General features: G+C 39.8%; 1 protein-coding gene and 1 non-coding gene across 2 annotated transcripts in view; one reads left to right on the top strand and one right to left on the bottom strand.

The window, feature by feature from the left end:
- The window catches only part of LOC141618426 (ABC transporter C family member 10-like), a 51,387-nt gene that overhangs the window by 11,072 nt on the left and 26,124 nt on the right, over positions 1-14,191 (top strand). The gene's annotated exons all lie outside the window — the stretch shown is intronic.
- Positions 6,692-6,800, bottom strand: LOC141625683 (small nucleolar RNA R71). Its single transcript, XR_012535451.1, has one exon. It is a non-coding gene; the product is annotated as a small nucleolar RNA R71 (small nucleolar RNA).

Raw genomic sequence — 14,191 nt, 5'->3', positions numbered from 1 at the left:
GAAGTTGGAACCCCGTACTTCTATGGGTTATTATTCTAATCCATTTCATTTCTAAGCAGCGAACCAAACCTCCCCTTAATATTCACGGATACAATACCCAAACAATACGTATAGCCCTTGATATGCAAAGTGGTATAAAGTGGAATTTAGAATCAAACCATATATGTAAAAAACGTAAACAAATAATTGGGACATAGAGTATACTATTACTCTATCCTCAAGATGGAACCAAACAAATATGAGTATGAGTAGACCTGACAAAATTAACCTGATCAGAAAAAGGCTGACTCGAGACCCGAACTAGTAAACCTGAATGACGCCCAAAGCCCGAATTGACCCGAGCTTTCACGGACCTGTAACAGACCCGACCCAGAATGACCCGATCTGAAACCACCCAACCTGAAAATGATCCGACAAAACATAATTTTAATTGACCCCAAAAAACTTAAAATGCCTTTTTTTCTCTTAATCATTAACCCGAAAATAACCCGGCCCGAACAACCCGACCCGGTTGACCCAAAATGACCCGACAAACGTACCCGAAACAACTCGGAAACCCGGAAGAACTCGACCCGACCCGACTCGAACTAACCCGATAATGTGACAAACCCACGCTGTCCCGACCTGAATTGGTCTGACCCGAACCCGATCCATTAACCCATTTTGTCAAGTCTAAGTACGAGTTCTAACTCCTGAAAAATGAAAGGGCGCCACCGAGTGACATCCAATTTAGGTGCCACCCTTTCACATATGGTGAATGCGGACCCCTTCAATTAAGAATACATGTGAGTAGACCTGACAAAAGCAACCCGACTCGATTGACTCGACCCGAAAAGGCTGACCCGAAAACCCGAATTGACCCGACCCGACCCGAACATGACCCGAGCTTTCTTGACCCGAACTTCCCTGACCCAAAAATGTGTTAGAAATCTATATCTCATTACTTAACATATTCATATATGTGATGATTTAATTTAGTCATAAAATTAAATGTTGATCTTATGCATGCAAACAAAATAAGAATAAGGAAGAAATCATCATCTTACATTGAAGATTTCGGATTATTTGGGCACAAGTGAGTTATCCTACTCACTTGTTCTTGAGCACTTCTAAAATGGAAGAACAAGGATTCAAGTATAGAATCCCTTCCAAAGAATAATACCCAAGGTAACCACTTAATAAAATTAATATTATTAATACTAGAACAATATTAATTTAAATAAAATTGACCCAAAAATCTTTATTTTGTTCTCTTATTTCGGTTAAGAGAGGGAGAACAAGGAAGAAGATTTTTCTCTCTAAAACTCTTATTTTAGATGGTTGAATGAAAAATGAAAAATAATACACACACTTCATGTAGTATATTAGGTTTAATTATAGAGAAAACCCCTTTGATCTTTTCTATAAGGAAACCGGGTAGGGGGAGGGTAAAGGGGCCAATGCATGAGCAAGGTTGTCTTCACAAGAGCAAGTAGGTTTGCATGGCTAGGTTTTAGGTAAAATAATTGTGTTTTCCACTTAATAAATCAACACAATATTTATCCTAAATTACCCCAATATTTCGGTCCAAATGGGATAAAATGGATTCCATTTTATTTTTGACAATTTGTCACATGTTATGAGACATGTAAATTTGTCATGTATTTTTAACATATTAAAAATCAACGCATTAATAAAAATACGTCATATACAAAATCGACTTAGTAATTCATAATTACTTGTACCAAAATATTTTACCAATTATAAATCACAACATCTTGTATTTATAATAAATTATTCATTCAAATGCAATTGTTTCCGTAAACAATAATTTCATCTAAGCAATAAAACAATTCGATTACTTAGACCGTACCTTATTAATCAAATTATAATGAGATACGTAAATATTACTTCCAAAATCGTCCGTCAATTTTAAGTAATTTAATTAACCCGTATCGTCATACGATCAATTAAATAATCAATTAAGAGTGTTACCCTTTAGGTATGACCTAAGGGGATCAACTGGACATTTGCTCTTATCACATTAGATTGCATGCATATCTCATAAGTTGAGTGAGAGTCTTATTTCTTTCTATCTTACATATATCTCACCCATTATGAGTGCATGAGTGAAACCGCGAGAATCCAACAAAATTGTCTTGCAAGGTTGAAAAGCATTTGGCTGAGTCTCGGTATCATGTCACATCTTGAGTAAGAGCTGCGTTACACTACAAGAAAAACTAAAACAGGCGACCGAAATTTGGCGACTGATATTGGTAGTCGCCAAATTGGCGACTGATTCACAAATTAGCGATCAAATCGCGCTAATTTGGCGACGATTTTTTTTAAAAGGGAATCTAATTTGGCGACCGATAATCAGATTTGGCGACTGATTTCAAAGTAGTCGCCAAATTGGCGACTGAATTTCAGTCGCCAAATGGCTTTTCGGTCGCCAAAATTCTTTATAGAAAAACGGAGACTCCTCTCTCCTGCTTTACTCTTTCGAAACAAAAAAAAAAAAAAAAGAGAGGAAGCAGCAACGACAGGCGATTAAGGCGACGACAACAACCACACAACCACACAACCACACCACCACTTCCACCACCGTGGCCACCGTTCTCATTGCCTCCATCACTCTCTTTAATTAGGTTAGTTTTTTTTTGTTTAATTTCAGTTTAATTAGTTTAATTTGTTAGATTAATTTGTAGTTAGTTTGATTAATTTGTGGTTAGTTTGTTAGATTTATTTGTAGTTAGTATGTTAGATTAATTTGTAGTTAGATTTAGTTTAATTTGTGTTTGAATTAAAAGGGAATGATTAAGGGGGTTTGTGTTTAGGTTTAGGGTTATGGGTGGGGGTTTGGTCGGCCGTGGGTGGCGGTGGGTCGTGGGTGGCGGTGGTCCGTGGGTGGCGGTGGTCCGTGGGTGCGGTGGGCCTTGGTGAAACCGTCTCATTATTATTATTATTAGTATTAGTATTAGTATTAGTATTAGTATTAGTATTAGTATTATTATTATTATTATTATTATTATTATTATTATTATTATTATTATTATTATTATTATTATTATTATTATTATTATTATTATTATTATTATTATTATTATTATTATTATTATTATTATTATTATTATTATTATTATTACTAATTAAACCGTCTTATTATTATTAATATTAAGCTAAGTGAAACCGTCTTTTGCATTAATGGAATTAGCTAAGTGGAACCGTCTTTTGGATTAAGAGAAATTAGCTATTAGCTAAGTAGAACCTTCTTTAGGACTTGATTTTGATAAATTTAGTTTGATAATTCATGTTATTGATGAATTGAGGTAGAATAACCTTGTTATTTTTGTTTTCTTTTCTCTTTTCGGGGTTGTCACCGCTACCGCTAGGCACCACCGTCTGTGTAGCTTGTTGCTTCTTGTTTTCTTTTCATTTTTGCTTTTACTTGATTAGGTAACCTCCTCTTACCAGTTACCTTTTAAATTTACTAATTTTAGTTCAAATTATGTTACGGACTTTAGGATAGAAGCCTTTATTATGTGGTTGAATTGGGCTATTGATTGACTTAATTAATTTAGTACTTGATTGTGTTGTTGTTTGATTTGATGTTGACTTAGTACCCGTTCAAGAATTACTCATTAGGAGTAATTCTTGAATAGTCCCCATTTTGGGATCGTCTTTGTACGTTCAAGTCATTTAGGTAGTAAACACGTACTTGTGATTTATTAATGAGGAATGAGTTTGGTGGCGATCCCTTTAATGTTCTCCGAATACATGTATATGTGTATTTGGAGAATCAAGGAATTGTCACGCCGAATTTTTTCCTCATTAATAAATTACAAGTGTGTTTGCTAGTGACTTGAAATGTACATTGACGGGTTTAGGTTGGAGTGATAAGGACCCCATTCGAAGATGGATTACTTATTGACAATATTTATATATTGTTTTCATAAGTTTATTGTATAATGTGGAGTATAATGTTTAAATTTTGTATGTAATATTATTGTTATTTTTTAAAAATGTTTAAATTACTTTGGGGTCTTCTTTAGATTAAAATGAAGAGATTGGAACGTTCATGGATGTATGAAGGAAGATTAGACCATTCCAATAAGAAAAGACGTCCTACCACTAGATCTATAAAGGGTGTTAGCGAGTTTATTGAATTTGCTAAACAACAAGATGAATATGACTTGGTAGACAAAAAACTTAGGTGACTGATTCAAGGTAGTCGCCAAAATGGCGACTGACTGATTCAAGGTAGTCGCCAAAATGGCGACTGACTTGCAGTCGCCAAATCCCAAATCAGTCGCCAAATTGGCTCAAATAAATCAAGCTCGTCACCCAAAAAAGGCGACTGAATTGGCATTTGGCGACTGCTATTCAGTCGCCAATTTGGCGACTACCTTGAATCAGTCGCCAATTTGGCGACTACCCTATCAGTCGCCATTTTTGGCATTTGGCGACTGATTTTTCAGTCGCCAAATTTGGCGACCGACTTTAGTCGCCAAAGCTAGAAAAGGCGACTAAGGTCCGCGACTGACATTTGGCGACTGATTTCAGTCGCCAAAATCAGTCGCCTGTTTTAATTCATTTTGTAGTGGTTAGTCTATTACCCGTGCTTTTGAATTTGTTTTATTAGCACAACTTTGGTCATTACTTTGTTATAGATATGGACAGCTGAGACTTGTATGTGCCTAGACATTTGCTCTGAGTTATTCATTCACCATATGTTTGCTGTTCTTTGTTTGGCCTGATTGCTTTGCTTGAGGACAAGCAAAGGTTTGGTTTGGGGGAGTTTGATGTATCACTTTCATATATACTTTTATAGCTCCCTTTATACCATTTTACATACCGTTTCGTGCTTATTATACCTTTTATATGCTTTATTTCAATGAATTGTCGATCTCGCTATTTTTGTGTTTTGATGCAGAAATGACTCGTTATGAGTATGATCAAGCTAAGATTAGCATGGCGGAGACGGCATAGCAGAATACACGAAGCATGGCACGAGAAACGAGGAAGCACGAAAACTAGAAGTGAAAGAAGAGAAGAAACCGTCTGTGAAGCAAGTTCCTCGATCGAGTCACCACCGCTCGATCGGCAGTATCCCTCGATCGAGTCACCACTGGCTCGATCGAGGATCCTCTCTGGCAGACTTATTTCCGGAATTTCCTAAAACGATTATCTTTTGTTATAAATTAAAAACTCGTGTTTTATTGTTAGATTACGCTTTAATTTACCTTCATACTGCTCGATACCTTCTTAGAACCCTAGTTTTCTTCCTTGTGACGGTACTAATCTTTCCTCATTAATTAATCGTTCATCGTTTTATGTTCATTAATTATTGTTTTATGCTTTCAATCATGCTTTCATTCTTAATCTTTGTTGTTGTTATTATCACTATGAGTAGCTAATTCCCTCATCTAGGATGAAGGGGATCTAGGCTAATTAAAAAGGGAAAATTGATTAATTGCTATCGATATCGCTTAAGTTGTTGTTTGATTATTGTACTTCTTCTAGCTAATTAACTTGAGGCCTGAGTTATTAATTAGTGTAGCGAATTGATCCTATCGCCGACCGGGTTAGAATCGATATAGGCTGCGATAATCAAATAGATTGTATCTAATTATAGCGACCGCATGTTAGAATCGATTTAAAGGGCATAATTGAGTCGACCGATCTTATGACCTTAAACAACTTGATAGATTTAGCAATTGATTAACAATCCCCAATTAATTGACCTAGTGAACCGGAAGTCCTAGATCTTTAATATTATTGTTTAAACCTTCTTTTAATTACTTGCATTAGTTGATTAGATCAAGACAAACAAACCCCCAGAAATCGGTTACTTTTAGACAGCTTAAATATTTACAGACTTAGCTTTTACCGCCTCCCTGTGGATTCGATACCTGTCTTACTGCTAGCTATTCTTGTTAGTCCTGAGATAGATTTACTTTGATTTGGTGATACGACTTTAGCCACATCAAATTTGGCGCCGTTGCCGGGGAAGGCAACAATTGTTTAGTCTGTTTGTGTTTATTTTGTCTTTTTGTCTCAGGGAACCTAGTTCCTTGAGACCGTTCCCACACTTTTCTTGTTAGTTCCGTTTATGCCCAGGTCTAATAGGTTCGAGATTATTCCTTTTGATCCTGAACCAGAGAAGACTTTTCGCTACAGACGGAAATTTAATCAAGAAGTGGGTCAAGTAGAAGACTTGAGTATACTTGACGTCGAAACGGCGAGCTCAACAGAGACAATGATCGGTCCTACGAAGAGGAAGAGGACGAAATTCCTATTCCTGAAATTCCGATTAAATCGATATTCCCAAAACTCCCATCATGCCTACTCTAGCCAGTCACTCTGAGCCAACCTTAGATTCTATCCCACAAGGATTTAAGCTGCCCACTACTACCAATGGAACTTTTGAGATTCGGCCATCTTATATCAATTTGGTGGAACGGAATATGTTTGGAGGGACAGCTTCTGAGGATCCTGCGACGCATATGGAGAAATTTGTCACCTCTTCTGTTCTATTCCATTAACAAATGGAGTGACACAAGATCGAGTTAAGCAGTGCTCTTTCCTTTCTCTCTGAAAGATGGAGCTGCTGAGTGGTTGAGAGATATGGATATGGATACTGAAGGAGTTACAGAATGGAATTCCTTGGCTCTTGCTTTCTACAAGAGGTATTTCTCACCTCAAAAGACTAATACTTTGAGGAATCAAATTACTAGTTTCAAGCAAAGAGCTACTGAAGATTTGAATGAAGCTTGGACTCGCTTCAAGCGTTTAGTTCGATCAGTTCCCCATCATGGTTTCCCGAAGTGGTTCCTTTGCAACCAGTTTTATAACGGGTTGTTCGACGATCATCGTGCCCTTTTGGATTCTTCAACTAATGGGAGGTTTCAAGATAACACCAATGATGGTGACGCGTGGAAGTTGATTGATCAGATTGCTACCCATACCGCCAGGTATGGAAATCCTAGGGGAAGCACGCGAGGTACCGGTGTCGATAGTGCCCTGGCGGCACAGCTAGAGACTATTTCTGCCCAGATTGCTGAGATAAAGACTACCCAATCATTGGGTAGTAAAGAGAGAGTTCATGCTATGAGTCAGCAAGTAGAGGAATCTTGTGCTAGATGCGGTTTAGATGGTCATGGTGCAGCTGATTGTATGAGCACATTTGAGCAGGTTAACGCCTTTCAAGCTTACAGACAAGGTGCGCAAGGTACACCTTTCTCCAACTTTTACAATGAAAGAACGAAGGAACATCCGTTCCTTCAATGGTCTAGTCAGAATGTGCAAAACCCGCAGCAGTCACAACCGCAAAAGAATACTTATATCCCTCCGAACAATCGTGGTAGTCAACCACAAGGGGGATATCAAAGGCAGAATCAAGGAGGCCAGCAGTTCAACAATCAATATCAACAGCCTCCTCAGCAAACTCCTCAACAAATTCCTCAACAAGCTCCGAACAATGAGATGGCAGAGTTGCGCAATCTTTTGCAACAAACTTTGTCAATGCAGCAGAAGCAGACGGCTCAAATTTCTGAGCTGATTGCCCATAACAAGATGCTAGATTATCAAGTGGCTCAGATGGCACTTCAAAACCCATCAAAACAGGTCGTAGGTCTTCCTCCTCAAGGTAAACAAGCTCATGAGCAAGCTAATGTTATCCAGCTGAGGAGCGGTACTTCTTATGCGAATCCTGACCTGCAAAGTCTTGAGAATGAAGTGCCCATTACTGTTGATGAAGTCCCTTATATGCATCCCAAAGGATTGGGTAATTTGAAGCTTAGTGATGATGAGAAAGAACCTGACGAAGTTGAAACACGAGATGACGATAAAAGTAAAAAAGACGAAGGAGCTGAACCTGCAAAGGTTCCTCGATCGTGTCACAGGCGACTCGATCGAGGATCCACCCAACTCGATCGAGTCACCCCTGGCTCGATCGAGGAACCAAAATTGACAGCTGACGGTGTTTCAAAAGTTGTTTCTAAGGTCAACCCGAGCCCATAACCATTGCACTAACTTTCCCTCATCGACAACAAAAATCCAAGCTGGATAAGCAGTTCGATAAGTTTATGGAGGTCGTGAAAAATCTACAGGTAAGTGTCCCTTTTACTGAATTAATTACTCAAGTGTCGGCTTATGCAAAATTCATGAAGGAGATTTTGACAAGGAAGAGATCCTTTGATGCGGTGGAAACTATTGCTTACACTCAGAAGTGCAGTGCCATGTTGCCAATTAATACACCACCCAAATTGAAGGATCCAGGAAGTTTTTCTATCCCTTGTCACATTGGTCATCTTTTTATTAGTAAAGCTCTTTGCGATTTAGGAGCTAGTGTCAGCGTTATGCCATATTCTGTCTGTAAGAAATTAAATATGGGTCCGTTGACAGTTACTAATATGACACTGCAGATGGCCGATAGATCAGTTAAGCACCCACTGGGGGTGTTGGAGGATGTTCCCGTTCGTATTGGGAAGTTTTACATCCTCGTTGATTTTGTTATCATGGACATGGCTGAAGACAACCAAATCCCTATCATCTTGGGCGGACCGTTCTTACATCTCAAGCGGGGGCGGTTATAGATGTTAGGCAAGGGAGATTGACCTTAGCTGTGGGGGATGATACGATTATATTTAACTTGGAAAAAGCATTGAAAAACCTCATGATAGAAGAGACTTGTCATAGTATAGATGTTGTTGATTTTACTATTGATGAGTGTCTTCCTATGTGTTTGGACAGGGGATCCTCCTGGAGATTGCCCTGGTTTCGATCCACCGATCGGCGGGTTCATGGAGTCCGTTTCATCGGATTGAGAGGCTTCTAACTGGAGAGGAATGCCCCCATCAAAGGGTATACAGTTTGGGTACTACACCTAAGGTAACTGAGGTAAAGAAACCTGAATTAAAACCTCTTCCCTCACATCTCAAATATGAATTTCTTGATGACTGTGAAATGAACCCAGTGATTGTCAATGCTAGCCTAACTAAAGGTCAACTATCTGCTTTGTTGACTGTTTTGAGAACTCATAAAAAGGCAATTGGGTATAGCATTGATGATCTCAAAGGTATTAGTCCTGATTTTTGCATGCACCAAATTCATCTGGAAGAAGGCCACAAGCCTAGTGCACAAGGTCAGAGATGACTAAATCCTCCAATGCAGAAGGTGGTAAGAAAAGAGGTACATAAATTACTTGATGCCGGTATAATTTTCTCTATATCTGATTCTAAATGGGTCAGTCCTGTCCAAGTTGTACCTAAGAAGGGAGGTACTACAGTAGTGAAAAATGATAAGAATGAATTGATTGCTACTAGACTTGTTACAGGGTGGAGGATGTGCATTGACTATAGGAAGTTGAACACGGCCACTAAAAAGGACCATTTCCCACTTCCTTACATTGACCAAATGTTAGAGAGATTAGCGTGTCAAAGTTATTTCTGTTACCTAGATGGCTACTCCGGTTTCTTTCGATACCCATACATCCCGACGATCGAAAAGACCACTTTCACGTGTCCATATGGTGTATTTGCATATAGGAGGATGCCCTTTGGTTTATGTAATGCTCCTGCTACCTTTCAGCGTTGTATGATGGCCATATTTTCTGATTACATAGAGTCTATCATGGAAGTCTTTATGGATGATTTCAGTGTTTATGGTACTGATTTTTATATTTGCTTGAGAAACTTGACTAAGGTTTTGTTAGTTTGTGAGGAGAGCAATCTTGTTCTCAACTGGGAGAAGTGCCACTTCATGGTTACTGAAGAGGTGGTACTTGGTCACTTGGTGTCAGGTAAGGGTATTCAGGTGGACAAAGCTAAAGTTGAGGTAATTGAGCAACTCCCGTACCCGGTTAATGTTAAAAGTGTGTGTAGTTTCCTTGGTCACGCAGGGTTTTATCGCCGCTTTATTAAGGATTTTTCCAAAATTGCTCAACCTCTAACCCGGCTGCTCCATAAAGATACACCTTTTGTGTTTACTGACGAATGTGTAAGTCCTTTGACAGGATTAAACAAGCTCTTATCTCAGCTCCTATTATCCGATCTCCGGATTGGAGTCTTCTTTTTGAGATTATGTGCGATGCCAGCGACTATGCGATTGGAGCTGTTTTTTTGGGCAGAAAGGACAAGGTGTTACATGCCATCTACTATGCAAGCAAGACTCTTGATGATGCACAAATTAACTATGCTACTACGGAGAAGGAGCTTCTTGCAGTTGTTTATTCTTTAGACAAATTTAGAGCTTATCTTGTTGGTTCTAAAGTTATTGTTCATACTGACCATGCAGCTTTGAAATATCTTTTGACCAAACAAGAGGCTAAACCTAGACTTATTAGATGGATTTTGTTGCTACAGGAATTTGATTTAGAAATCCGTGATAAGTCCTGGCGAAAATGTTGTTGCGAGATCATTTATCTAGGTTGAGATTTGCGGAAGAAGAGATCTTGCCCATTGATGACTCTTTTCCGGATGACCAATCATATTAGTCAGTAGTCGCAAATACTCCATGGTTTGCAGATTATGCCAATTATTTGGTGGGAGGTATACTTCCTCCCGATCTTTCTTATCAGCAGAAGAAGAGGTTTTTGCATGACGTGAAGTGATATTTCTGGGACGACCCATATCTGTTCCGGGAGTGCGCAGACGGTATCTACAGACGATGTATTCCAGAGGGTGAGGTACGTGTCATCCTTTCTCATTGTCACTCTTCTTCTTATGGAGGTCATCATGGTCCTTCTAGGACATTGCTAAGGTAATGCAATCGGGTTTTTATTGGCCTACTATCTTAAAGGATGCTACTACTTTTGTCCGTTCTTGTGATGCATGTCAAAGGACGGGCAATATCTCGCAAAGGCATGAGATGCCTCAAACTGGAATTTTCGAAGTGGAGATTTTTTATGTTTGGGGCATTGATTACCAAGGGCCATTCCCTACTTCTCATGGGAATCAGTATATTTTAGTAGTTGTAGATTATGTTTCTAAATGGGTGGAGGCAATTGCCACCCCCACTTGTGATGCTAAATCTGTTGTTAAGATGTTTCAGAAGATTATCTTTCCACGGTTTGGAGTGCCTCGCGCAGTGATCAGTGATGGAGGCAAGCATTTCAATGAGCGTCATCTTAATTCTCTCATGAAGAAATATGGCGTTACACACCGCAGAGGATTGGCATATCATCCTCAAACCAGTGGACAAGTAGAGATTTCCAACAGAGAGCTGAAACAAATCTTGGAAAAGGTAGTAAGCAAGAACAGAAAGGATTGGAGTCGGAAGCTCGATGACACTTTGTGGGCTTACCGTACTGCAGTCAAGACCCCGATTGGAGCATCACCGTACCGTCTAGTCTATGGCAAGTCTTGCCATTTACCTGTGGAGCTCGAGTATAAGGCTATGTGGGCCATAAAGGAGCTGAATATGGATCCCTCGCTGGCGGGTGAGAAACGACTGATGCAGTTGAATGAGCTTGATGAGTTTCGACTGCATGCCTATGATAGTGCTCGAGTGTATAAGGAGCGAACGAAGAAGTGGCATGACAAGCATATTTTGCCAAGGGAATTTCATGTTGGTAAGAAAGTTCTCTTATTTAACTCTCGTTTGCGTTTGTTTCCAGGTAAATTGAAGAGTAGATGGTCTGGACCGTTCACGGTAGCTGATGTGAACAAGTTTGGGTCAGTTACACTGCAAACTGACAAAGGGGAAGTCTTCAAAGTGAATGGGCAACGATTGAAGATCTACCATGAAGGAGCGTATGTCGGGGTAATAGAGGCTTTGGACCTCTTTGCCATTGATTCTTCTCACTGATGAAGAATTACGGTCGTGCGGGACCGCAAAAACCAGCGCTACCGAGAGGCAGCTCGGATTTTGTAAATTGTTAGTTTGTAATTAGGATTTCAAAATTAAGTTTTTGTTTTTGTTTTTATGTTTCCTTGAACTTTGGGAGATGAGGAGAGGGTACTTGATATGCTTTCAAGTATTATTTGCAGGAATTTTGACGGGATTTGAAGCTATGAGTAACAAATGACGAAAAAAATAAGCCAAAGCCTACTTCCTCGATCGAGCCAGCTGCGACTCGATCGAGGCACCAGTGAAGAATTTCAAAAAGTTTAAAACGAAAGTGGGCTAGTCAGGATTTTGGTTCCTCGATCGAGCCAGGCGTGACTCGATCGAGGATCCAAAATAAACCGGGTTCCGCGTTTTTCTTCAACCGGTTTTATGCTTTAATTACTCTACTTCTTTCACTTCCCTTCTTCTTTTCGTGCCTTCTTTGCTACATATTTCCTCCTCTATTGCTCTTTTTCTCCTCATTCATCATAAATCTTCCTCAAATCTCACTCAAAATTTGTGTTTCTTTGCTTTATTACTTGTTTGCATTACTCTCTTGTGCTTATTTTCGCGATTCATTGCTATTTTTGCAAAGGTATGTCCCGAAATTTGCCTAATTTGTCTCGACATAATCTGAAATTTCTTGCTTATAACTTGAGTTTTTTGTATTGAATCTTCCCTTGCTAGTATACAATTGCTATTTCTTTGCTTTCTCGCCCCTTAATTGTTGAAATTCATGCCTAATTTGCTAATTTGGGAATTAGGGTTCTTCAAAATCCGGGTAGGAATTATGCATTAAATTGGTTAGAAATTTTGTTCTTATGCTTGGAATCTTCATTATTTGATACATACTCATGTTCCCCTAACTTTTTGGATGATTAAATTGTGATTTTGAGTCTTAAAAATTGATTTTTTGACCCATATTTGCCAAAAAACGGGACTGTTTTGTGCTATGGTTGGAAGATGATTGTCTACTTGTCTTTTATGTAGGCAATGTCGAATTCTAGGCAAGGAAATAAGAGGACTCAAGAAAGGAGAGCCCCGGTTCAACAACCCGAAGTGATTCCCGAAGAAGTTGTGTCTTCAGAGGATGACTTGTCTCCTTTGGACGATTACCCATTCATCGAATTCCGTGACAAAGCATAAAAGGACAGGTTTGAGTATTTGTTAACTAAATCTATGAGTGCCACTCGATGCGTGGATAGGAAAATTTTGCGAACATTGAGGATAGATGACATTATGTTTGGCATGTTCAATGAGATTGGGTTGCAGGGTCTTTTCACACTTCATGAATTATCTTACCCTGCTTTGACTCTCGAGTTTCTGAGCTCATTTACTTACTTTCCCAGTGATCATCTTATCAAGTTTCGATTGCTTAATGTTGAACGGCCCTTAACCTTTGACCGTCTGTCAGAAATTATGGGAATAGATAAGCATACAGACGGAGATTTATATGGTGTTGGTGGGCTGTCCGCTATTCGATATTTTCCATTGTTTACCGGTTATGCGGATGCGGATGTCAGTGTTATGGCTTTGTTGGATGTCCAACACGTTTGTCTTCGTTTGTTCTTGAGGTATTTGAGTTATTTGTTGTATGGCCGGCACGATAAGAGCAAGACCTCCACTATTGAGGTCTTAATCCCTGCTAGTTACTTGAATCCTTATAGGGAGGAGACATTCCAATTCTCTCCCCCTACTCTTGTGTGCTCGGCTTTTGATAGGATGATTGGGAGGTATGGGAACCTTGACTGTGGTGCTCTTGTCACCAAGATAGCTAGGGTTGTTTGTGATTTTGAGGGTGATGATCCCTATGAGCCCATGGATGAACACGAGCCCCTTGTTGATGATGACCACCTCCGTTATGAAATTTCTTATATTGACATCAAGAATGGGAAGGACCATTACTGGAGGGTCCGAGGCGAGTCTTACATGCTTCTACCTTGCGCCCGTTTACCTGCTGTCGACCCCCTTGAGGAGAGTACGGCTGTGGAGCGACCCCCACCCGTTACTTATCTGATTCCTGAGGACCTTCTAGTCACTTTTCCAGGGTCTAGTACTACTACCACCACCGGCGGGCGCCGGCGACGTCGTCCACCCACTACCCATCTGCCTGGCTCATTCCAGCCTGCTCCTCCTCCACCTCCTTCGGCCTATCCTGCTTCGGGCTATGCTTCAGGTTACCATTTTGATCCAGTTATTAAACGATAAGTGAGGATGCATACGGGCATCAACACTGCTTTGATAGAGAGGAGGATGTGGGAACAGATGGAGGCCATGTCTCTTGCTTCAGGGAGCCAGTATAGGGGTGCGACACCTAGCTATTACACCACTCCTGGTGATGATAGCCGTGTTTTCCATCTATATGGAGTCACTCCTACGGAGT

Source organism: Silene latifolia, chromosome X (assembly GCF_048544455.1).
Source record: "Silene latifolia isolate original U9 population chromosome X, ASM4854445v1, whole genome shotgun sequence".
Lineage (NCBI taxonomy): Eukaryota > Viridiplantae > Streptophyta > Magnoliopsida > Caryophyllales > Caryophyllaceae > Silene > Silene latifolia.
Note: the sequence above shows the minus strand (reverse complement) of the source record. Positions and strands in the feature narration are given on the sequence as shown.